The 25295-nt window shown below is 46.3% G+C and overlaps 1 protein-coding gene across 3 annotated transcripts in view; it reads left to right on the forward strand.

Annotated features, from left to right (window-relative positions):
- TMEM63B (transmembrane protein 63B) overlaps positions 1 to 25295 on the forward strand; it is a 53670-nt gene that overhangs the window by 8602 nt on the left and 19773 nt on the right. The window lies entirely within an intron of this gene.

Raw genomic sequence — 25295 nt, forward strand, 5'->3', positions numbered from 1 at the left:
AATTGCCTGTTTCGATTGCTCTGCCAATACATTATTTTAGCAAAAAATGCTCCTGCTTCTAAAGTCTGGTTTTATTCCACCACCTTAAAACACTGAGAAGCAGTTTTGCCAGTATAACTGCACCTCCATCAGCAGACTTATGCCTGTGGAGACATGTTGATTGCTTGGGTCTTTGCCTCTGGGTCTGACACAGCTGTGCTTGCAGATGTCTCTGGGGGTGGCTGGATGTGAAAGATCAAATAGAATCTTTAGATGCAGCATGCAAATCTGGGAAGAGAAGAGATGGGGCAATCTAAGTAGGGGAGGTGGGCAGTTTTGTTGAGCCTCTTTTCAGAATGCATGGGGGTGAGTGGAAGTGTCTGTCTGTAAATAGAGAACAAAGCAGATTTTGGACAGTGTAGGCAGAGGTGGCTTTGCTATTTGAATGGCAGCACATACATTCTGTTTTGTTTTGTTTGCACTGCATTTCTTGAAAGAAGAAAAGGAATTTTTAAACCCTTTCAGTGAAAGTAGATTCCAATTCTTCCAAGCTTCGTGTTGTGGCTGAATAGGTGTGTAGGCTGGAAACTCCCAGCCTAGTCCTGAAAAACTACTGCAAGGTGGTGAGCCTGTCTGGCCTGGGGCAAAGATGCCTACCTGCTCTTCCCTCTGTTGCTCTCTTTTCTTTCTGGTTGTTTCCATCCTATCAGTCATCCTGGTAATCCTCTAATTGCCTCCAAGCCCATTCCAGCATTTTAGAGCATCCTTTGACTTGCAACGAACATTTCTGATTGTGAAACCTGCCCATTCCATACCTCCTCCTTTCTGAGCTTGCTCTGGAGTCTCCAAGAGCTCTGGGCCAACACCCTCTCCTCCTATCCCAGTGCCAGAGCTTGGCTGCCTTGTTATTCCTGCTCTGCCTTCCCACATAGAGAGGTGAATATTTTCATACCCTTTTTGCCTGCAGGGGTCTTGTGGCAGGGGGATTTCAGGATGGAGGAGGGTTTGAGACTCAAATGTAGTTGGAGAGCAGTAATTTGGTGTTGGAAATTTTGTTTCTTGGGTTGTTTTGTTGGGTTTTTTTATCTGCCTGTACTTCTTAAAGTATGTGTGTTGGAGATGGTGGGGCATGAACAGCTGTTGCATCACCTGGTAAGTGAGTAGGCAAAAAGTCCAGGAGGAAGACCTGCTGCCTGCAGTGCTGGGGGAGGAACCTTCCGTTCCTTCGCATACTGTGGTACCAAAGCAAATACCAGACGGAATAGTCAAGATGTGGTTTCCACTCTCCTAATCTGGTGACTGTAAATGCCAGGGGAAAAGAAAAATGGTCAGGCATATGTGCCATATCTGTTGACATCCCCCAGAGGGCCAGGGACTGGCCTTGCCCTAACACAAACTTGCACCCTGCCTCTCCAGGTAGGGGAGAAGTAAAGGAGAAAATGTGGCGGTGGAGACAGGTGGCAGATAGCAGGAGGAGACACTTGATAGCTGCATGAGGTGTATAATGAAGAGCCCATGGATGGGGGGCGGCAGGTGAGGGCACTGAGCAGCGCAGCTATGCTCCACCAAAAGGTGGATGCTGCCTGCAGGCAGGAGAGGCTGTGCAGGGGCTGGCATGGGGTCCCATGACTCATACTAGAGATGGATGGGGAATGTTTTATTCCCTCTTTCTCATTTTTTGTGTTAAACTTGGAGCTTGGTGCCACTGCATCCTCCCTGGAGGGTAGGGGGCATACCTGGTCCTGGAGAGCCTGAGCATTGACCTTGGATGGAAAATTAAACTAGCAGTGGCGAAACTTTATAAGGTGCACTGCTGCCCACCTGGGCATCTCCGTCTGCTTGGAGCTGAGCAAGCTGACAGGGGCAGCGTGAAGCTTTTGCTCTTGTAGTTACTCTGTCAAGCAGCTAGAAAACCATCCAAAAACATCTTTGGTTTTAATCCTGTGGCTAGTTCCAAGACAGGTGTTGTGCATCCAGGAGGGGAGTAAATTTACAAGCCATGGCAGAATAGGGAACAGCAGGGCAGTGACAGCTCCCTGGTATTTTCCTGGACCTTAACAATGGGAGCAGAGGTCCATCACTTCAAGACATACCCTTCACTCCTACTAACTCAACAGGGATTTCAGCTGACTGTAGGTGAGAGTGCAGGCAGCAACAAGTACTTGTGTGCTGCTAGTATATATCATCTAGAAAGTGAGTTGTCTTTCCAGTAGCTGGAAATCAGCTGTGTTATCTCCCTGGGAGGAGTTGTGTGTGATTCTGATGAACAGAGGCATGGGATATAGCAGCAGCATACCTACAGTCATGCAGCTGTTCAGGTGGGATGCAGAGCACAGCCAGGTTCTCCTCTGCAGTGGGTCCATGCTGCTTCATTGCTGCTCTCTAAAGCAGAATATTGGCACCTCAGCCTGTGTCTGGGTGTAGTGGGGATGCCAGAGGCAGGCTGGATACATGGTTGGGAGCAGCAGGGAGTGAGTCAGTGCTGGGGCGGGTGAATCTGTGCTGGGAGGAGTGCGTGGGCAGGGATGAGGATGGCCAGGAGCTGCTACATGGACATGTAGGAAGATGTACATGATGATAAAATGGGGACCCAGCAGTGGGTACAGGGGTGACACAGGATGAAGGGGGCAAAGGATTATCCTAAGCACGGGCAAAGTTGCTGGTGCCTTTACCTCTGGCAGTGCATGGAGTGCAGAAATCTGCACCCCTGCTGAGCCATGCTGAAGGGATGGTATACAAGGGTAAGTTGAGTGGATAGCTTATAGCCAAACTTATTCAGTGTCCAGCAGTTCCTGGACCTTAATACGTGACAATGTCCCATGTTCCTGTCATGCCTCTGGACTCTACGCCTTGGCTGAGCATGCACCAGAAGTCAGCTGAGGCTTTCTGGTAAAGGCCCTGACACCAACCCTCCCTTGACCGTTCGGAAGGGTTAAAAACTCAGAAATCAATCCAGCCCCTTAATGTAAATATGCATTCTAGTCAACCCATTTGGGGCTGGTAAGTGCAGTGGCATAGAAGACAAATCTGGGGAAGGGAGCCAGGAGGTCCATTATGAGTTTGGTAGGGTGGAAGAGGTGTTGGCTATTTGAGGGCAGGAAAGCAATAACTTCCTCAGAGATGGAGAGGAAAATGTGAGGCTCTGAAAATTAGCCTGACATCAGGAGATGGCTGGATACAGCCGGGAGGGAAAAATGGAAAATGCGGTGGTGGCTCTAGAAAGAGTCATGGAGTGGCACCAATTGTTTTGCCTGGAGGGGCTTCAAGAATCTGACCTTCCACCATGTGGGTGTGCAGTTCAATAACATCACGTGGGGTCTGTTTCCAGCCACCCAGGATGGGATGTAGTTTGGCACTGGAGGAAGTCTGAAAATTCAAGGAGCCCTAGAAGGCACTCATTTCTTGCCTTCTCTTGCTCAGGAGCATATTCTTGGACAGTATTCCAGGTGTGAGATGGTCCCTTGGGGAGCTGGGGTTGTCATCCCTTTCCTTCCCCTCCCCCGCTTTGAGACCCATAGCGAACCTTGTCATGCTCATCTCTGCCCACAGCTGAAGATTGGTGTCACTAGTGCCTCAGCAGTGAGATGTCCTCACAAATCTTCCCAGGGGCACTGAGCAAATGGAGTAACAGAGTGACTCAAAGTCAGAGTCACTCCAGAGCAGATTGGGCAAGGGTGAACAGTGGGGGCTGCTTCCCTAGCCACTGGCTAGAGGGATTGTGGTTCCCCTGGAGATGGGCACTGTCTAAAGAGGCCCTGTCAAAGCACAGTAGCAACCAGCAGCGCTTCATTGAGCTGCTGCAAGAGTGTCCCAGGAGCTGCCAGGAGGTTTTCAGAGCCTTCATTTTAAATTGGTTCTTCAACACCTGCTGGCATCTGGTGCTTCTCAAGCCTGGAGCAGGCTGCAAGGGGATGCTGGCACACTCCTTTGTGCCGGATCTGATCTCATACTTTCACAGGAAAATGTTCCCAGAGCTTAAGTGTCTGATGTGAAAAATAAGTGTGCCCTTGAGTCTCCTTGCCTTGGTGAGGGAACTGCAGGTGATCAGCCGATGTTTCAGCATCCATCCCTAAGTAACCCTCCCACGATCCCTCCATCTTCCCACAACAGAAGAAAGTTCCCTTGCTCATGCTCCCTTGACTCATCTCGTCCTCCACTTCCAACAGGAGTGTGTTTGGTGTTAGTAAACATCATGTTATAAATAGGCAACTGATGCTATATTAGGAAGAGTTTTCTATGGTGAGCACAGGCTTAGTGAGACCTGGGCCTGGAAGCTGTGAGTGCAGCTCAGGCATGCAGAGGCATTGGTGACTCCTCATCAGAGGACAGCTGTGGGTGTGGCTGAGGAGATGCATCCGGAGTTCCAGCTTTGTTTACCTGGCCCTGAGAAGCTATCCAGAGCCTTCCCCCTACCAGCCCTGCTGGGTTTCTCACTACAAGGATGTTGAGCTGCTGGAGCATGTCCAGAGAAGGGCAGTGGAAGTGGTGAGAGATCCAGAGCACAAATCTAATGAAGAGTGGCTGAGGGAGCTGGAGATGTTTAACCTGGAGAAAAGGAGGCTAAGGGGGGGACATATGTACCCACCTGAAAATAGGTTGTTGCCAGATGAGGAGCATCTGGTTTCTCTCACCTAACAAGTGATAGGACTTAGGGACATGTCTTTAAGTTGCACCTGAGGAAGTTTAAGTTAAATATTAGAAATAATTTCTTCACTGAAAGAGTGGCCAGGCATTGGAACAAGATGTCCAGAGATACAGTGGAATCCCCATCCCTGGAAGTATTCAAAAACCATGTGGATGTGCCACCTGGGTACATAGCTTAATGGTGGACACAGCAGTGCTGGGTTAACAGTTGGACTTGATGATCTTGGAGGTCTTTCCTAACATTAACGATTCTGTGAATCTGTGATGTGTAGATTGGTATTAGATAGGAGACTTGAGAGCCTGTAGGATTCAGGAGGAAGGAGTGAGATGCAAGTGGCTGTGTTGGGCTACACTTAGCCCTGAGGGTCTGCAGGTGTTTCATGTAGGGACTAAAGTACTGCTGATTGGCAACAGTGCAGTAAAACTTGGAGCTTGGTAGCTGTCAGCTTCCTTTTGAGATGGTCCCTGACTCAGGAGAAGGTGTATAGCCAGGATCTGTGTGATTCTCTAAGATGAGCCGGTAACTGCCCTGGGATGGTTTGCAGTGTGCACTGGGTTACTGGGTGGAAGACACCAAGCAAGGTATCTTTGGTTGCTGAGGAGTCACACATACGCATCCCTGTGCCTGTGCCACTTGGAGAGCAAGCGTTGACCCTAAAATATTGCTGGGGCTGTGGATTTCTGATGAGCAGCAGTAAATGAGTCACATGCCCATGCCCAGTGTGTGAATGCATGAAGTGGAGCCCAGCAGAGATACATGTGGCAGAGTTGATCCCAGAGCTCCCAGCATTGACTCTGACAGGACATGTCCCTGCCACCCAGACCTGGCAGTCAGTCCCCAGCAGCCATGGCTGGCTCCACAGCCTCAGTAGAGATCTGATTTCTGTATGTGGGGATTCTTGAAGACTTTAACTGGGATACCTGTCATATGGCAAAAGCAGAGGGCAGAGTACCAGTTGTGAAATTCCAGCCTCCTCACTCAAAGAGCTGTGGCAGGATTACTGTGGCCGGTCTTGGGCATAAACAAGTAAGTGAGCAGGGCAGAAATAGCAGGGACACCCAGGACAGGAGGCTGGAGGAGTTGCTGCTCTCCTGCACTCATGCGCTTTCCCGTTTCAGGCCCTGGAGGACTAAGTGTGGCTGTCAGATTTGCTCTGGGGGCAGGTGGGCACTGTCCCCTCTTGAGGCTGGCCTGGGATGTATGTTCCCAGCACCAGCAGTGTAGGGAGGAGTCGTGATGTACCCCCGTCAGGAGGCTGTGATTCAAGGAGGAGCTGTAAGGTATGCCTGGATGATCTTAGGCAGGGGACAGCTGACTTTGCAGCCTTCCCACATACTAAATGTGAGGGTGACTGTGGAAAGGAGCAGCAGGCTTCTCTGGGAGCTCTAGGGAGGGTGGTGGTGTTGAATTGCAAAGTGCAAACTGAATCTGAAAGCTTTCTAGTTTGGGGGGAAGAGGCTTTGCTTGGTCTGCTGCTCAATAAGCAGTGTTGTCTGGCCTCATTCTACATTGTCCAGGTTGTGTTTTAAGCCATGTAAACCCAATGCTGCTTAGGGCTTTCCTGGGCTTGCTCCTCAAAGCTGATTGGGGTGTGTTGGAAGAGGCATTCCAGAACAGCCTGAATGGCATGGGAAATGCAGCAGTGTGGCTACACTTTATCCATTGATATAAAGCAAAACTTACCATAAGAGGCTTCTGCCTCATCTGTAGTCTGTAGCACATGTCTTTCCATGCCATAATCAAAAAAACAAATGTTGGGAAGCCTCTGCCCCATTATGCATTAACAGTTTGTCTCTGCCCTTTTTATCTGTAGGTTGCCTGCCCCAGTAAGAGTGCAGGAAATTCTAGATCATACAGCTGCTTGGGATTACTCTTGAGGGAGTTTGAATACTTCAGTGCAAGAGACCTTTTCAAAATACCCTGTAACATCAGTGGAGGTAGCAAAGGTTGTGTGTTTGTGTTTGCCAAGAGCTGATTGGCAAGCCCTGATGCTGATGATCCACAGCAAGTCTGGTAACAAGGTTCGGGTGTTTCCTACTGTGTAAAAATGGCACAGCTAGGATGTTTTAATGTTTGTTGATATAAATGGGAAAACTGGAGTTCTCCTTGTAACAGTTGACATTGATCAAAATACTGTGTTTATTTAATTTTTTTAAAAAAATAAAATATAACAACAAACAAAACAAACCCTACTTTCCCCTCCTTCTGTGGACAGTTCAGGCACCGCGGGAAGCAGTTGTGCCGGAAGCAAATGGGAAGTGAGAGAACAAGGTAGGATAACAGAGTATTGGGATGTATGTATATTTGACCACAGTGTGACTGAAATAGAACCCTTTGGCCTCTCAGGCTAAGAAGGCAAAGGAGTTGTGCTGCAGAGCAAGGAGGCTGCAGTACCACTCTCCCTCTGTCTATGCTTGGGGTGTTTGGGCACAATACATTAGGAGACCACACAGAGAGACATCAGCTGTGGAAACAGTCACACTGGAAAGGTATGCTTGCAAAAATGACAGGTGTACAGACTTTAACTTGAGGAAAGTGGAGGCAGGTAAGCAATGTCTTCTGTCAGCAAGGGATCTTCAATCCCCTTGCAGAGAAGGGAGAGCAGTATTTTTGAAGAAGCAGTGAGAAGCAGAAGTAATTAAATTTGGAAACAGAATTGGGAGAAATGGCATGCCTTTCTCAAGCCTGCCAAAACCATTTCCTGTGGAAGAGAAGAAAGCTTTCTGGTCTAAGATCATTTATTTAACCAGTTGCTATGAAGTGTACTGCAGGAATCTATTTGTCATCATTAAAGAAAAATTCTACTTAAGCTTCTTGGTCTTTGCTGCCCCTACCCTGAGGTACCCAACTGGGGTTAGATTGGTAACTGCTGCACATAGCCAGAGTCCAGAGAATGGTCTTGGAAAACATCTAGTGCTTGAAGCAAAGCACAGTACTCAAGTCTGTCCATTTTTGGGTAAACACTTTAATTTAGCCATGTACTTATGATGACTTCAGTAAAAGTGTTTCAAGATAAGTTTGTACTTGGGAGCTTTCCTGAACAGGGGTAATTTCTTTTGTGTGAAGATTCTTGAAGAAATATCTTAAAGAGCATTATCCTGTACAGTTACCAGAGATTTGCATTAGGAGAAATACTAAGGGGTAATCTCATCTGAGTTATTAATTTAGTAATTTATTTCAGAATGCCAGTCTACTAATTTATTTTTGTTTTCTCCTGCTCCTGTGATGTGTTTGGGAAGGCCAAGCAAACTTTGTCTGTGAAGAAAATGCCTTAGACACTGCTTTGGATGGTTTCTTTTCATGCAATACATGTGGTGTGTTGTCCCCATTCAGAAATGAGATATGGAGCAGCATGTTCACCCCTGTGAACCAGCAAAGAACAGGGTTTTTTTCTCTAGGTACCCTGATTCTTTTGGAGTCCGCTGGCTCCTTTTTATTTGACGGCTCCTCCTCCCTCTGTGATGCTGTACTTCACATCAGTCCAGCTAGCCAGATTCCCCTTTGACAGAAGGTGAACAGTCAGGAATGTGATTTCTTGGTAGAAGCCTGTGGCATGTTTTAGTGCATCCTGGCAGTGTTGTGCTGTGTGCTGGTAACTGTCCAGCCGAGGGTTAGGGTTGTATAGGATGACCATCAAACTTCAAGACTTCACAGAAGGATGGAGACATGAGGTCAGAGATAAGTGTCACCTCTGGTTTGGGGTCTGGACCCACCACACTGTTTTCTTTTGACATTAGAAGTCATCTGTGGAAGCACAGAGATTGAAAGGCTTTAAGAGGGGAAAATGGTCTCAGGAAATATGGCAAGAAAAGGATTGAGGTGGAAGGGCTTAGCAGGGCAGCAGATGTGATGGGAATAGCACAACTCTTCCGAGCATGTCTCTTTCAGAGCTAACTGCTACAGATCCCATCAGGCTGTTCACCACGGATTTGCACTCTTTTGAAGGCAGTACTTTCCATGGAAAGCAGCCTCCAGGTGTGCAAGCTGCCTTACAGCAGCTCCAGGCTGTGATGCTTAGCTGCTCCTGGATGTTCTCCAAACTCAAGCCCATGGAATGCACCCATGTCTGTTTTCCTTTCAGTGCCACAGACTGGAGCAGCAGAGCCCAGGAAAGTCTGTGCCTCAGGCTGGCGTGCCTGAGGGGACTGTCAGGTCTCTGGTCTTAGTCCTTCTGTGTGATACTGGTCTGCCTGGGCTGGAGTGCCCTTCCTGCTTTCACCTCCAACAGAGAGGTGAAGGCACGAATGCCTTTGTCGGTGTTTGATGTGCTCCACATTGTTTTTTGAGGTGACCTCCAAGCCATTTCCTTCATATCAAGTTAGGATTTTGGTGGTTTTAGTAAGTGCAAGCATCCTGTCTTGAGCTGGGGCTGTGAGCAGGAGGAGCCCAGGTACTAGACTGCAGTCTTTACTGGACTCTCATAAGCTTTGATATTTGCTTGTGTGGAGCTGTGCTCCATGGATAAACAGTGACTCAGGGCAACTTCATCCAGTTAAAGTGCCATTTCTATGTTTGCCCTAACATTGAGATAGAGCCTGGATGACATGAGGCTCACACTGCCGTGTCTTACCAGAAATTCAGTGCCCTCCTCCAAGCCCAAACAGCCACTTTATCTTGCACACCTTTATCAGTGGGTCTGGGAGCCAGGCTGCTTACCTTGAAGTGCCACTTCAATGTTCCTTGATCTCTGCTGGATCTCAGTGCACAGCACACAACTGGCACTTTGTTCACTGTGTTCCCAAGCCAGGCCCAGCTCCTCTGGCCAAGCCCAAACCATTGAAAAGAAGAGCCCAATCAGCATCTCTCAAGTACTAGTGGCTGGCTGAGAGCCCAGCCTGGTGCATGCCAGTGACTCCTGCCTGCAGACCCCCAGCCCCAGCAATCAAAAGCAAGCAGAGCTGCCCTGAAAACTCGAGAAGAGGTAGGTCTTCAACCTTCATTTTTCCCAGCAAAATTGAGCACCTGTCTCCAGGTTAGATCTCTCTGGCAGCATCAGAGCAAATATCAGGTAGAGGAGGAACTGGGACATCTCTGGGTCCTGATGTGCTATGCAGGGTCCAACAGATCTCTTGGGCTTTGGAGCAAGGACAGTCTCAATGCTCTGTTTAATGTCCATCTACCTCTGCTGTGACCTTTATTTATTCAGGGCCCAGCAGGAGCTAAAAACTGGTCTCTCATAACATCTGTCTCTCTTACTGGAGTTCAGTAGCTGCTGGGACAGATTGCACAAGTGCACAAGGGGAACCTTATGCTGTAAGGCATCAAGGTTTTTCCAATGGCACAGTTGTCCTAATTTGGACATGTTTATGGCCAAGGTTGCTCTGCTTCACTTTGTTTTACTGGGTGCCCTGCCACCCCTTTGCATAGCCCTGGTACCATGGGTTGGGCTGTGCTGCTGTTGCTGGAGCTCTGACTCTACCGAGATTTCCCCAGCAGATGCAGAAAGCAAATTTCTAGATGGTCTCCTATACCTGTCCTGGCTTGCTGGCCACATCCAGACTTCTTGCTGTGAGATCCTTGTGCTGATACCTGCTGTTGTTGAGGAGCAATTGAAGACTTTCCTCCTTCTGCTGTTGCTGCTAATTCTCTCTACAACTCAGCATGAAGTCGTAAAGGGAGCTCAGTTTTGCTTGCCGCAGGGCTGTGATTACCTTGACCTTTGGTGTTCAGCTGTTCGGTGGGTCCTTCGTAGACCAACTCTGCAAGGCAGGCACTATCTTAGGAATGCTTCAAGGAAGGTGGAAAGAGGGGAGAACATCCCCAGCCTGCAAACTGTAAACACTTGAAGCCACAGTCTGCTTAAGTACCCTGGAAAAGAATCAGCTTTTTTGTTACAGGAAAGGTGCTAGTGCCAGGATTTGAAGTAGATGTTCCTGTTTTAGGAGCAACATTGAGTCTGCTCCTGTGGAAGCTCATGCAGTACCCTGGCAGCTTGTCCCTCAGTGCCCACAAGGGAAGGGAGTTCCCTCTAAGCTTCCCAGTTTGCGTTCTGGGTGTTTGCTAATGGATGAGAGAGCCAGGCTGGTGGGCCCTTCCCTGCTAGTGCCAAGCTTCTTTGCCAGTATGTGAAGGAGGGTTTTTTCTATGTGCCACTAAGCACAGTCTCCAGGGATGCTGCTCTAAGCATGGACCCATTTTGCCACTGTTCTTGAATTGATGCATGGTTTCAGTTTTCACATGTCCCTGTGGAGCAATTGCTTAAGAAGGGTGTAGTGGGTTGATGCTGGCTGAATGCCAGGCACCCACCAAAGCCACTCAGACTCCCTTCCACAGCTTGTCAGGGGAGAGAGAATATAACGAAGGGTTCCTGAGTTGAGGACTGGAAGAGAGCACTCATCAAATACCGTCACAGGCAAAATAGGCTCAAATTAGAGATATTACTTGATTTTCTTGCTAACAGAATTGGAGCGGGATAATGAGAATGAAATAAAACCTTAAAAACACCATTCCCCCAGCATTACTTCCTATCCAAGTAATGTGGGGAGACTGGGAATGGGGGTTGTTTCTCCTGCTGCTTAGGGAGAGGAGTCATTCCCCTGCTCCACTGTGGGGGTCCCTCTCCCAGGAGACAGTTCTCTGTGAACTTCTCCAACATGAGTCCATCTCATGAGCAACAGCTCTCTGCAAACTGCTGCAGTGTGAGTCCATCCTATGGACAGCAGCACCCCTCAAGCTGCTGCAGCACAGGTCCACAGCTGTGCAGTCCTTCAACGACAGGCTGCTCCAGCATGGTTCCTCTCTCCATGGACCTCCTGCAGGTTCACAGCCTCCTCTCAGGCATTCACCTGCTCCAGTGTGGGTGACCTCCATGGACTGGAAGGGGATCTCTACATCCCCATTGTCCTCCACGGACTGCAGGGATATACATGCTTCACCATGGTCTTCACCACAGGCTACAGAGGAATCCTAGCCCTGGTGCCTGGAGCATCTCCTCTCCCTCCTTCTCCACTGGCTTTGGTGTCTGCATACTTGTTCCTCTCATGTTTCCTTACCCCATTCTTCTTTGGCTGCAATTACAACTGCACAGTAACTTTTTTTTTTCTTTCTTTCTTCTTACATACCTTATCTCAGAGGAGTTACCACCATTTCTAATTGGCCCAGCCTTGACTAGCTTTGAAGTTGCCAGAGCTTTGCTCTGCCGGACATGGTGGAAGCTTCTGGCAGCTTCTTATAGAAGCCACTCCTGTAGCAGCCTCTCCCTGCCCCTCCACCCCCCTTCCTACCAAAGCTTGGCCATGCAAGCCCAGCCGTGAAGCTTTCCTGAAGTACCTTCCAGGAGAGGTAATGCCTCAATCCTGTGCATGCCAAGTTTGCTGGTGTCAGTGCTTAGGGCAAGAGAACCAGGCAAGAGAGAAGCTTATCCCCCAATAACCACTGGCTGCTCAAGCAGCTGTCATGCTGCAGAGTAAGGGACAGGGATACTATCAGGGCTTATGCAATAGGGTGTTTTGCCAGTCTATGGTGAGGAACCAGCTGTGAAGCCCTGGGAGGTGGCTTGGACTCTTCAGGGAGATGCTCCTTGCCACTACTTGGTGACTTGCAAGGAAAATCCTTGGTGGGAAGTGCTGATCATACTTCATAGGCAAGTGATTGTACCCAGTGAACAAAATTCTTCTGTCTTTGAATACTGTGCTGCAAGGCGGTAAAGACTTCTGTCATGCAGAAGTGAGGAGGAGGAAATAGTCAATGTGACCTTGAGAGACTAGATAAAAACCTGACTTTATGAGAGACAGACACATGTTTCGCTCAAGAGGAAAAAGCTGGGTGTAGATGAGAATACCCAGTCTGCGACTGGCAGGAAACAGATACGAGGTCTGAGGAGAGATAAATATGTGGAACTCCCCTATATACAAGGGGATTAAGATCAGAAGCTTTAGCATGAGGTGAGGTTACAAACCTCAAAACAAAAGCAATATACATAATAGGATAAACAAAGGAAAAAGGAATGAGAGCTGCAAGAGCTACAGAGCTCCTGCTAAAATATGTCCCTGTGCAAAAGGGACAAGATGGCATTCAGTCACTTGAGAAATGGCGAAGATGTGGAAGAATTCAGAGTAAATATGAAACCACCAGAGAGACTGGTTTGTGTTTATGCCAAGCCAGATCTCATGCTCCTGAACAGCTCTCCTTAACAGTGCTTGAAAATCAAAGTGGTATTTGTGCAGTAAAGATCCTGTATGAATAGTCACTCTCACTTAAAAAATGAGGTATGGGAGAGCTAGCCTGGGGCAGGCCCACAGATAGGTTGTTAGGAAAGTGCAGGTCATATTCAGGTAGTATAAATTATAATAGACATGCAGGGGATAATCAAGAAGGCAACCCATGAAGAACGGCCATTGTGCCACTGGAATCTGTAAACTAGAAACTGAAAACTACTGGTATTGTGATGTAGTGAAGTCTCCATCCTTGTTTGCTAAAAGTCTACTGGGAGTTGGTGAAGTTGCTACTGCTCATGTGTTGAGTGATAGGTGTCGCTCTATTATGAACGACACAGACTCTCTAAGGAGTCAATCAGGAGAATTTCTCTTAGTTTATTGCTTCAGGTCTTTTTTAGAGACTGATACATGGAAAGTACAGAAAGGAAACTCTTATTGGTTAGCAAACTACTACATCACCATCATTGGTCAGTGGGGCACACCACCCCTCGACCTTCTCCTGCGAGAAAACAAGGAACAGACAAACAGCACCTGCAAGGCTGTTTTCTGTCTCTGAGGATTGTTTTAAATCCTCCTTATGAATTCCCAGGCCACTTTCTCAGGCAAGACTGAGAAAGCTACGTAGCCTGCAGTTTCACATGCTCTCTGTTTCAGAGTTAGCATCTACAGATAGGTGAGGAAGCCCTTTTTTATGGGACTTACTCCCAACTATATAACTTGGTTGCCATATGGCCACTGTGTTGAAAGACCCCCGAGCTATTCACCACTCTTCACAGAAGTAATTGTGAACGCTGTTTATTTCTATCTTTAGCAAACCTTTTATAGGGTTCTACAGGGTCTGCGGGCAGAGCAAGCTACTATTGGCTAGCACACACAGTTTACATTTTTTCTCCTACACACAAGGATATTGTTTTACTTTACTCTCTCTTCTGCATGAAGGTTTCAAGGACTTTAGCCTTTAATATCGCGACGTATGTCAAAGGCTGGTTTGTGCACACAGGCCTTTACTAATATATAAAATATATCAACAATTCCCCCTTTCTGTTTTTGCACAAACCAGGCTTTGAATAAGATAGCATACAACCTAGACTGTCATCCTGATTAACATTATAAGTAAAGTCCCCTTCTAGCACAAGAGACTTCAACCATCCAGTGATGCCCCAGCTGGCGAACCAACTTCCAGTGGGGTCACTATCCTCCTTCAGGGCATGTAACCCATCCTGTAGCTGATGTAGTTGCTTATGGATGGAAGCTGAATGATCAGTAAGATCTAAGCAGCACATGCCTTCAAACTCCTCACAACCATGTCCTTGTGCTAAGAGCAAAAAGTCTATACTAACATAGCAATTACTACACAGGCTAAACACTTTATCTTAAACTATTATCTAACTACTTTTAACACATGTGCTTTGGTATATATGTAGTCTAAGCGTGAAAGCAATTTGCTGAAAGGGTAAACACACAACTACACTTTGCTTTATATACAATTAGATGGAGTCTCTACACTTTTCTTAGGTCTTCTACAGAATTTCTCTAGCACGATTCAGTCCTGGAATGTTCACTGCTCCCATGATGTCAGCTGGCAGCTGATTGGTGACTGAGGGCTTTGATGTTCAAGTTGTTCTTCAGATCCTTCTAAATCTTAAAACAAAGGATACCTGAAAAATTGGTAGAGACACAACATCATAATAACATAAAATTTCTGTTGGCAACTGTCTGTGTAGTGTTCAGACACAACTGTGTCCTGACAGGTCCACTTCTGATCCATGTCTGGAGTACCAAGGCTGTGTGGTGACTTCTCTGTTCACTGGATCTCGTGTGTTCAGAGGCACACAGTCTGGTCAGATGGACAGGTGACCTTTTTGAACCTGCCAACAAAACACAGGCACTTCTCTCCTTGAAGTTAATGAATTACACTAATCAAATGCTTTTAGGGCATCCATTTCCCCCGTTTTCTTAAAAAAAATAAAAATGAGATGTACTTCTGTTATACACATCAACATTAACCCAAAACCATATACACAATGAATAAGAACTTATACCAGTTAAAAATCAATTAAATCATAAGCATTATTAATAAGACATGTAATATAAAACTACTATTAATTACTAAAACACTGCACCAGCATCCCATAGTTAGCAAACAAACAGAAACAAAACAATCAGTGAAGGATTGGGTAATCACCTCTGGAAATGATTCTCCAAGCCCACTTCAAAATTGATCCAGCTGTCATATTAATAGGGTCAAATTGTTGAGTCAAAAAGTGACTCAAATACTGTTTTGGTACAGAAAACATCTGGATCTGCTGGCAAACATTCTGTCCAGGTAAAGTCAAGGCTTGGCCAGGGCCTGGCTTTAAACTGGAAAGATGCCTCTTAACATATTTCTAAAACAAGGTTCTCAATAGTAGCAGCTATGAGATGCTTACAGCACAGCAAACTGTTAAAATGCATTTGTACAAAGCAAATGATCAGGAGCCTTAGGTACCAGACCAATTAAACCATGCAGCAGTTGGTTTAATCTGAAGCCTCTCCCATGGCAGCTGATCCTCAGCAATGGCACATCTTAAAATTCTGGAAACACTGAAAAATAAGAAAGCTATAACAAACAAAAACTGCAGAGATTGCAACAACCAGTAGAACTTCTGATGAAGTCAAGGGTGTCACAGACTGCATTCACTTCTATCCACAAGCAGTTTCTATCACAAGCTATGTATCATAAGCTTTCTATAACAAGTTCTATCACAGCTCCTTCAGTTGTGGCTGTCTTCATATCTCTAGGAAAATAACTATAACTTTGCAGTTTAAACAAGTGTCTCCAACAAAACACAAAACAATTTCAATCAAACAATATCTAAACCCAACAATAATTATATATGACAAAAGGAAATAACAAACTTAACCTTAAAAGAATATCTAAGTTAGAAAACTTAAAAACTTAAAAACATTCAAGCCTAAACATTATAAAACTTGACTATCCTTAATTCTATTAACACTTAATCTATATTAAATAAAAACATAACTTAATCTTATTCTGTTACTACAAAAAAAGCAACTAAAAGTTTGATATATACCTTTTAAACACAATATAACAATAACATGGATTCACTATAGAGATTATAAAAATGTAACAAATCCATCACAATTCTATGTCATCTAGCTTTGAGAATAACCCACAATAACTGCAAATGTTACTAAAAATACTTATTCATAACAGGAATTTGCCTAGTATATGTTTAAATTGGTTAGGATTTTTAAAGTGCAATTTTTCTAAAGAAAACCACAACACAGGATTTGGCAGGTTGCCATTTAGCTTTGTAGCACTTTTCAAGAAAATCAAGTCCAATTTTTAAACTAAAATCCAAAATCCAAATTGGTATATATGCAGTTGTATGTGTTTTACATAACAAAAGAACTCACATTAAAATTACCTTATTAAAATTGTGGAAAAAACAAGCAAATAGATAATATATGCTCTGTCTTAACTTTGTCTTGTACAGTAAAGTTCTCTTAACTAATTATTTTTTAAACCACAAATCTTTTCTGTAGATAACATTAATTGGAAGGTTTTCCTAGAAGCTGTAAATCACACCATATTTTAACCTTGGGTTCTAAAACCAATTATTGCAAGGCAACTTCTGTTAATATTCACCTTAAACACTTTTTTTTTTTCTTTCTTTCTTGACTTTTAAAGAACCACAATAATTTCTGTAGTAAAATCCTAAAAACTGCAATTGCATAAACCCATAACTACTCAAAACACAAAACTAACTCCAAAAGGGTATACAAAAACACTCGGAAAACCCAATAAATCATGACCCTGCAACAAACCAGGCACCATCCTGGCGCCCCCCCCAGAGAGGGAGCAGGGGGGGCGAACCGCCCGCCCTGCTGCTGCTGCAGCTGCTGTTATCTTTCTTCACATCCTCCACATACTCTTGCAGAGAGGAAAAGTGGAGAGAAAAGAAAAAAAAACCTCACAAAGTTAACTTTAACAAATGCAGTTTTTTCTCTCAATCTCTCTTGTTGGCCAATAGAGGAAAAAAGGGCACGATTTTACAAAAGCAGGCCATGTTACACGAAAAGTCTCACAGCCAGGTACTAACAATGGCGATCATTGCAGCTTATCAGCTTCTAATTACAGTGATGAATTTTGAACTAGATACCATATAGTTTGAGATTTTTTGACTAGTTTGTCTCTCTTTGAAGCTGTCTAAGCCACCTGTTTCTGCTCAGCTGTTTCTGTAATTGTTCAGAGTGGCCTTGGAACTTTTCTTGCACTGCTTCTACCCCGAGGGTGCCTTTGTTCTCTGCACCCACCTCAGTGCTCCCCCATGTCCCCCTGGTTCGAGTGGAAACCAGTCTAAATTTGGCTTCTTTTCTTCCAGGGTAGTAAAGATGGAACTTAAATAAGATTGTAGTGTTAAAGGTGACTCCAAAAATGAAGCAAATATTTCTGGATGTATCACATCCTGCCATAACTGAACAGATTCTGTTCGTTGTTTCAGCGTTCGCTGTGGAACTTTTTTTTTTTTTCTCATTATTTTCTTCTCTTTGACTCTCCCTCCCTCTCTCCATGGGCAGCATAGATAGGAGAGCTTGCCCAGCAGTGGGAGATAAAGGCATCTGCCGCTGTGACGCAGGTAGGATTACGGGGCTCACAGCCTCAGCATATCTCGCTTTTCTGCTTTTCAAGATATTAATTACAATCTGCCAAGTTCGACCGAGAGACCCAGTGTCCTTGCTCTTTTCCGTAATTGCCGTTTCCCATATCAGAACCCTTATATCAGTCCGTTCTTGCACCGCAAAAAGCAGTGTGAGCACTGCAAATGCCCATGACAATTAGCCCATATAATGAGCATATCCAGGTCCTTTTCCTGGGCTGCTTCGCCTCGTTTAACGAGGATGCTGAGAAGCAGTTTTTTCGCCGCCGCAAACTCTGCCTCCATGCTGACGGCAACCTGCAAGGGGGAAGGTTGCGACCCTTCTACTATGCCCTTGCCTGCCTGGGCCCCCCCCAGCAGCCTGACTTTCCATGTCCAACCGCTCCACGTCTCACCGCGCTCGGGCTGCCTATCCGGTGCCGATCCAAGCCCGCGACATCTAACACCCAGATCCACTCCGCTCTGCCCGCAGGGGTGTCTCTGGTCAGAGCGCCAAATGTTGAAAGACCCCCGAGCTGTTCACCACTCTTCACAGAAGTAATTGTGAACGCTGTTTATTTCTATCTTTAGCACACCTTTTATAGGGTTCTACAGGGTCTGTGGGCAGAGCAAGCTACTATTGGCTAACACACACAGTTTACATTTTTTCTCCTACACACAAGGCTATTGTTTTACTTTACTCTCTCTTCTGCATGAAGGTTTCAAGGACTTTAGCCTTTAATATCACGACTTATGTCAAAGGCTGGTTTGTGCATACAGGCCTTTACTAATATATAAAATTTATCAACACCACTGCTCTGCAGAATATACTGCAGGAGGTCCAGTACCTCGTCAGTCTTGCCACTCTAATGGTTTATTTTGTTTACTGGATCACTATCAGTGTATGTCTACAGGAAACAAGGGAAGCCAAACAGTAAGCAGTATTCCTTTATAAAGTACAAGCTGGCAGAACAAACTTGATATCTTTCTGAGATTTATAGCCCAGGAACTTGAAAGGAAAGTGACAGGTAGATATATTTGTAACTTAAGTGTTTGGTTTAGGAACTAATGAAACAGTCAAAATTTACTATAAATCAGGGTGACTGTGATTCTGCCATGCAAATAGAGATATGCTTGATGAGGAGAACTATTTGATAGATTGGGCTTTCTCTTGATGTCAGAGGAGGAGTCCCTTGCCATGGAGTGGGACACTTGGATAGGACCCTATAAGATATCATTGAGGGTGTATGTGTGGCATTGAGACTCCATAGTGTTTGTCTGTAAACAAGCAAGATGGGACTGGGGACCTCTCCTTCATGGTGTAGAAAAGCCAGGTACCACGTCTGTGTTGTTCCTTGTTGCCAGGTGGGGGCAGTCGAGCTGCCTTGTCAGCAGGACTGCATCACGGTGTTGTGTGGGTGTCACTGTTCCACCAAACCTCTTTGGAGGGGAAGGAGCCATCACCAGTCCTTCCCTGATGGCCAGACAAGAACAGACACCCCTTGCCTAGGAGCACTCGGTCCAGAGGGATGTGAAAACTGAGGCAGGAAGACAGCATTGTGGGACGTGCATCATGGGAGCAAAATAAGGAGCCAGAGAAACTAAACTGCCCTTAGGCTGAGGACAGATTAGCCAGCTCTGATGTGAAGAGCATGAACCACAGCATACTGGGTTTCAAGCTGTGGTACAGCCCTTCTTGGCATGGTACATTATGTTCAGGGTACCATATGACTCAAAAGCACTACCAGATTGGAGGGAATTCCTGTAAAAAAGAGGCATAAAAAAGACCTAGCTGTTTGGAGCTAAATCCATATCACTTGGCAAGGTAGAGTTTCCAGTGGGTGAAGGCAGCATGTTTTGCTGATGTTCAAATGCAAGGCTTTTGTGATTATCCTGGGTGATTTTGAAAGGGACTGAGTTGAAGTGGACAGGTTCCTGACCTTCATGAAACTCAAACCTAGGTTTTACATGGATCCAAATGGTCCCCACTGTTACAGTCTACTACCATCTATGCCAGGCACTGTCCCAGCTCAGGGTTACTTGTGTGATTTGCAGTGCTTACAGTTGTGCTGGGAGCAAGACCAGGAGTTCTTGAGCATTGGGATGTATGCAGTCAGCAGTGTGCAAGCCACCACAAAATGGTGCTCCGAGCAGTGTGGGGTTGGGGCTGGCTGTGACAGTGACAGTACCTGCCAACACCAGGACTGGGAGCTGATGCGCAGTAAAGAAAGGTGTGATTCCCTTTAGTGGTAGATATTTGAGGTCTGGTGCAAAGTCAGCTGGGAGGACTTCCGACCCAGGGCAAAGGTGTACTTAGTTTTTGCTTTGAAGAAGCCAAGCCTGCCAGACCAAAGCTTTGTAGACCTGATGTCTAGTTGGCTAGTTCATAGAGGTGAAGTCTGCTTTGTATTGACTGAAGGAGATGGAAAGGAGACAAAGAGATATAGGGCTTTGGCAGGCCCCTCCTCCTTTCTGCTGATCCAGAATGCTTGTCAGTGCTTTGCCCAGGATTGTTGGAAATGGACCGGTAGCACGTTTGCTTCTTGATGCTTTTTCCCTTGGCCTGCAGCTCACGTTCCTCCTCACTGCACCAAGCACGTCAGCACTTCTCCAACCCTTAGCTGCCTAAATACTCAGTGCCAGGTCTGAGGCATGGTCCGGGACAGCTTTCCCACTGCTGTGTCTGCATCAAGAGTGGTATTTTCCCTGTTTAACTGTTGTACTCTGGGAAAGGTTTTGAGCTAACTTCTAAGCCCCTTTCTCCCCTCTGTCCTGAGGCTATTCCCTACTTGCTTACCAGAGTCAGACTGTTCTTCCTGTGGTCTGCTTGTGGCTGCAAGCAGTTTTCTCGGAGCACTGCTGGACTTTGCCACTTAGGTGCAGGTCACTTAGGTGCAGGTGAGAAGGCTTCATCAATCTTGAGTTCCAGCTGCTGTGTGAGGGTTACCAAGTGCCCAGTGCAGGCAGGTCTGTACTGCCCTGGCAGGCAGAGGCTCAGGGTGGCACATCATCTGGGCTCAGGTCTCTGGGATCACAGTGTGGGTTACCTGTGGTACTGGGAACCAAGGAAACCCCAGAGGAGCAGGTCTGAAAGGCCATGTCCACAGCACCCTCCATGTCTGAGAACCAAAGCACACCTCACCTCCCCTGAATGCCATTCCCCAGAGATTTCACAAGGTTTAGATTGCTTTATTTTTAGTCTGGAAATTTGGTATTCTAGCCCCAGACTTGCTGGTTTCCAGTTGCCTATCTCTGCACCTCCAGCCTGCTGTGAGACTGTCACATTTCCATAAACAAATGTATTTCTACTAGAGCACAATCTTGCTGTTCTAATTACAGATGGAGTTAACATTTACTGGTGAGAAAGCAAATGAACGTAGCTTGTGTGCTTACATCATTCCATCTGTGAGTTCAAGCATCCACTTTTTTGATTTATATTTTTCTGCAGGCTTTTCTCGGGTCACATCCTTGTGTCTGGCTGGCATCAGTGGTGTGGCTGGAAGAACACAGACACTTGCCTGTGTCAATGCATCTGTCCAGTTAGCTGGCTGTCCAGCTCCTGAGTCACTCCTGCCTGAGTCCCAGCACAGTGCTTCCTCTTTCTTCTTTCCCCCTGGTGCCAGGGGTTTGGCAGAGGATGTGAGTGCCGAGTATGAGGGGCAGAGACTTAAGGGTGAGCTGGTGAGAATGGGAAATGCTCTGTTTGGGAAGACCTGCAGTGCTGTTTGTTGTCTGCCCTGGCCTTAGAGTGCTGCAGCAGAATTCAGTGCGGAACAGGCAGCCTCCTCAGCAGGCATCTCCCAATCCCCTGCCTGCAAGAGTCCCTCAGACCTCTGCTGCATGTCACCCCCTGCCAGACTGTGGCATGACTCCGTAAGCATCCTGATGCTTATGTTTTGCAGCCAGAGTCACAGCAGTGAAGAACCAAGGCATGAAATCTTGGCCTTCCCAGCCTTATTCTGCCTCATTCTGCCTTCTCTTTGCAATGGATGGTTGGGAGTGTGGAGGCTTGCTTGGCTACTGTTTGGGTCCTCATTTGGGTGCCAACGAAGACAAGGAGGAGGAGAAGTCCTGCCCTGCTCTGCTGGGGCCACCAAGCTCTCAAGAACAGCAGTTCTCAGGGCTGTGTTTGCACAGGGCTTAACAGGCAGATGCTGGGGCTGCAGCACCAGGTGAGATGTACTTTAGGGACTTCAGGTTGAAAGCTGCATGCCTCTGCTCCTGACGCATGTTGGTGAAAACATGGGACACTATGGACATGCTGGTCCTGCTGGGGATGTAGGGGCTATGCTACAGGGCAGGAACAGGCTTCTCTCTGGCTGGGACGAACTTCCTCTCTTCCTCCTTCCTACTGTTAATAGAGAAGGGGATGGAGTCCAGTATTGCTGAATAAGAGTGGAAAATGCCTTTTGGCAAGTCTGTCTTCGCTGTTTTGAGGAAGTCAGCATTAATTATGCAGAGTTCAGGAGGGGAAGCCTCTGGGGCTTGCATGGAACCTAGTTTGATGTCCTGCTCTTACTGTGTCTTTGCCCCCACTATATTCTGTGGTGACAAGCCATGCTTGGATGGGAAAGGGCTTGGATACCTTGAGCTGGTTCCCACCAGTCCAGACTCACAGCAGCTTCCCACCAACTCCCTGCACCTTGTCTCTTGAAGCTCAGGAGCTCATGCTGATGTTAGCATCTCAGCCCAGGCTGAGCCAAGCTTGCCCTGACCTACAGCCTTTAAGCAGAAGGTAGGATCAGGAAAGGCACCTTTAACCACGTTCCAGTGCAGCACAGTTTGTGTGGTCAGAGATGCTCCTTCACCTGTGGTGGCAGCATAAGGAAACATGCAGGGTCCTTCCCTAGAGGGAGACACTGGGATCAAAACAGAAAGCTTTGGAAAACGATCTCTGCCTTTAGTGTGTATTTGAGCTGGGGAGAGCAGCTGTTGCTAGAAAAATCCCCTTATCCCTCCCACACTGCTGGAAGGGATTTCCTTTCATAATTGGGATCTGTGCTTCTCTACCATAAGACTGCATGCTGCAAGCACCACCTTTCCTCCCTACCCATGCTTTGACTGAAACACTGTACCTAACATCAGGTACAGGTGCCAGCCCTGCACTTTGCAGCACAGGACACATTGGAACATGCCCTGCCTGGTTGAGGGTGGGGGCAGAGAGTCCTCTGGAGTGAGCATCTGAGACCAAGATGCAAACCAAATACAAAGGAAAGAGGTATTGTGAGGCCCATGGGTTGCACTGTACCTGGGAAAACTGACTGCCTGGGAAGCAGAGTCTCTACTCGGCTCCAGCCAGTCTCCTACTCAGCTGAAAGACTCCTGGGAAAGGCCTTTGGTGAAGGATACTAAGTACGCACTGTTAATGAAGACTGTGGAGTTGGTTGTCAGCATTTTTCTTAATTGCATAAATTGGTGTTGTAACCCTAGGAGAGCCCTGGTGGGTCTGACCTAAAGTGATAGAATCACTTTAGGTCAGACCTCCTCTGAGCAGATCTCCTCAAGCCTGCTGCCAGTTGTTCTTGCAGCTGAGAGAACTAGAAGGGCAGAAGTGCTCTGAACATTCCTGTGAGGTTTTCCCAGCTTCCCATGCACCTGAAGCACCTCTCCCTCCATGAGGGAGCCCCTTGTGCTTACCAGCTGGTTGGAAGGTTGCATAACTAAGGATGGTATGGACTGCTTCTGTGCCTCCTGATTCAGCTTGTGAAAAGGCGGTGTAAGCCTTAGGCATATGCCTCATCTTTTGCATTTCTGAGTGTTCTGGCTGGGTTACTGAAGAGACTAGGAAGGTTTATATCTAGTCCATCCTCTAGGCTTCAGGGGAAATATCTCTGGGACCTGTCACTCTGAAATGTGTCTTAAATTACCTGTAGACTTGCAGAAGTTTTCTTCAGTTTGTATAAATAATGTTTAGATAGGCTTGTGGGCAATGTGAGCATATGAGCCTCATTTCTTTTTAGAAAAACATATTGGAAAATGGGGCTATAAAACATGCAAGAATGAGGTAAACAATGTGGTGTCTGCAGAGGAAAGTCATAGTTCCCTGATCTGTTGCAAGTCTTTCAATACTATGGTAAAATAACAGCATCTGGCCAACTTGTGTAACTTGCTTGGATGTTCAGAAAATTTCTGGAATTTCTCACAGAAAACTGTTAAGAAAACTGTGCGTACTGGAGGAGATGTAGAGTTCTGGCTCAAAAGTTGGCTGAGGTTCCACAAACAAAGTCAAGGAGTGAACTAGCAATTTTAATGTGACAAGAGTAGAAGGATGAGGTCCTTTGCTATTAATTGCCCAGAAAAGGTACCTAAAATCTGCCAGATGAGAAGCATGCAGCCAGGTGTATTGGAAGGAGTGATTTGCTCTGGGACATGGCTGGCTTCTAATTTACCATGGCTACTCAGGACAGTGGGATTGCAGGCTGATGACAGAGGTGCTTTTCCTCAATGTGCAAAGATGCCATCAGAGAAGTAAATAATGCTTAGCTACGTGAGAAGTAGTGTGAGGAGAGATGTTGAGAGCATCAGGATGCTGTTCTGGCAGTCAAGGTCATTTCCCTACCCAGGATGTTGTATGTGGTTCTGGTTACTTTTACATAGGGTAAGAAGGGAGAATGTGTTAGGGATGTGTGGGTGAGTGGTTAGCGCCAGAAGACATCTTGTGTCCTGGGAAGGAGAGAGCACTTAGTCATGAACTTAGTAGGTCTAGAAAAAGCAAATGCTTTTCTTATTTGCTTTTTTTTCGTCCTTTTTTCTACTCTTTTCAAGGAGAACTTAAGGCTATGGTGTTACAGTAGGATTGTAGTCTTTACTCAAAATCTGGAACTCATTGCTAAAAGCTTAGAAGGTTCCCAAAAAGGGGATTGAGAGGTATTTCTTTTTTCATTCAGTTCATCTAGATTGCATTTACAGAGGGGTGTAACCATTCATACTCCGAAGTATGTGGTATTCCTTTGAGTCTCATCCCATCATTTTTTCCCATCACTTCCCTAGAGCTTCTGAGTCTCTAGTTAATTCAGCCAGAGTGAGTTATTTTGTGCTCCCAATTTATTCCCAGCTCATGTCTTGTCTTGTTTTTCTCCTGCTTTTCTGCTCCTTTTTTCTGCTGTAGGCAGCCCTGCTCCACTTCTATACCTGTGAATTATGTCTTATCAGGCTGCTTTGTGGCTTTTCCAATTCGGATGACCCCCTCCAAATGCCCGTACCCAGATGGGCTTTTGTTTCTCAGGCTGCCCTTTGTCATCAGTGCTTCAGCTGGTTTGTAGCTGTGCACCCATTCGAGCTGTGCTGGAAGGGATCACTTTGAAGTGGAGCTCTCTAGGTCACCGCAGCGAATTGTTTTGTGGTCACTATCCAGCTAGTGTTGTGCTTCGATGCTGATAAATCTCTGCAGCCAGGCAGGAGATGGCCAATATACCCATGAGCTGGAGGTAAGAGCCCTGCATCCCCTCTGCTAATGTCACCAAACAATTCAGAGCTTGAAGGACAGTGGTGGTGGCAGTTTACTCATTCTTTGGGCAAGCGATGGCTCTTTTGCCCAGCCCGTAGGGATGGCATTTCTGGGGAAAAAAAAAGGCCAGGTATTGCCCAGAAGTGATACTGTGCTATCCAGCTGTTCTGTGTGGTTCATGTTAGTAATAAGAGGAATGGTTTAGGGATCAAAAGCCTGTATAGATTTTCACTTTCCTTCTGCAACTGATGGGATTTTCTCAGCCCTGTTCTGAAAAGTGGTTGTGTTTCTGCTGTCAGCATGTCTTAATCTGAGTTATTAAGTTTGCATTTATCCATTGCTGCTATAATCAGCTCTGTGTTTCTTATGGATCTGCTCTGCACAGGAGGAGGACCTCCCCGTGGCCAAGCAGTGATGCTGAGCTG

The sequence above is a fragment of the Poecile atricapillus genome, chromosome 3 (assembly GCF_030490865.1).
Source record: "Poecile atricapillus isolate bPoeAtr1 chromosome 3, bPoeAtr1.hap1, whole genome shotgun sequence".
NCBI lineage: Eukaryota > Metazoa > Chordata > Aves > Passeriformes > Paridae > Poecile > Poecile atricapillus.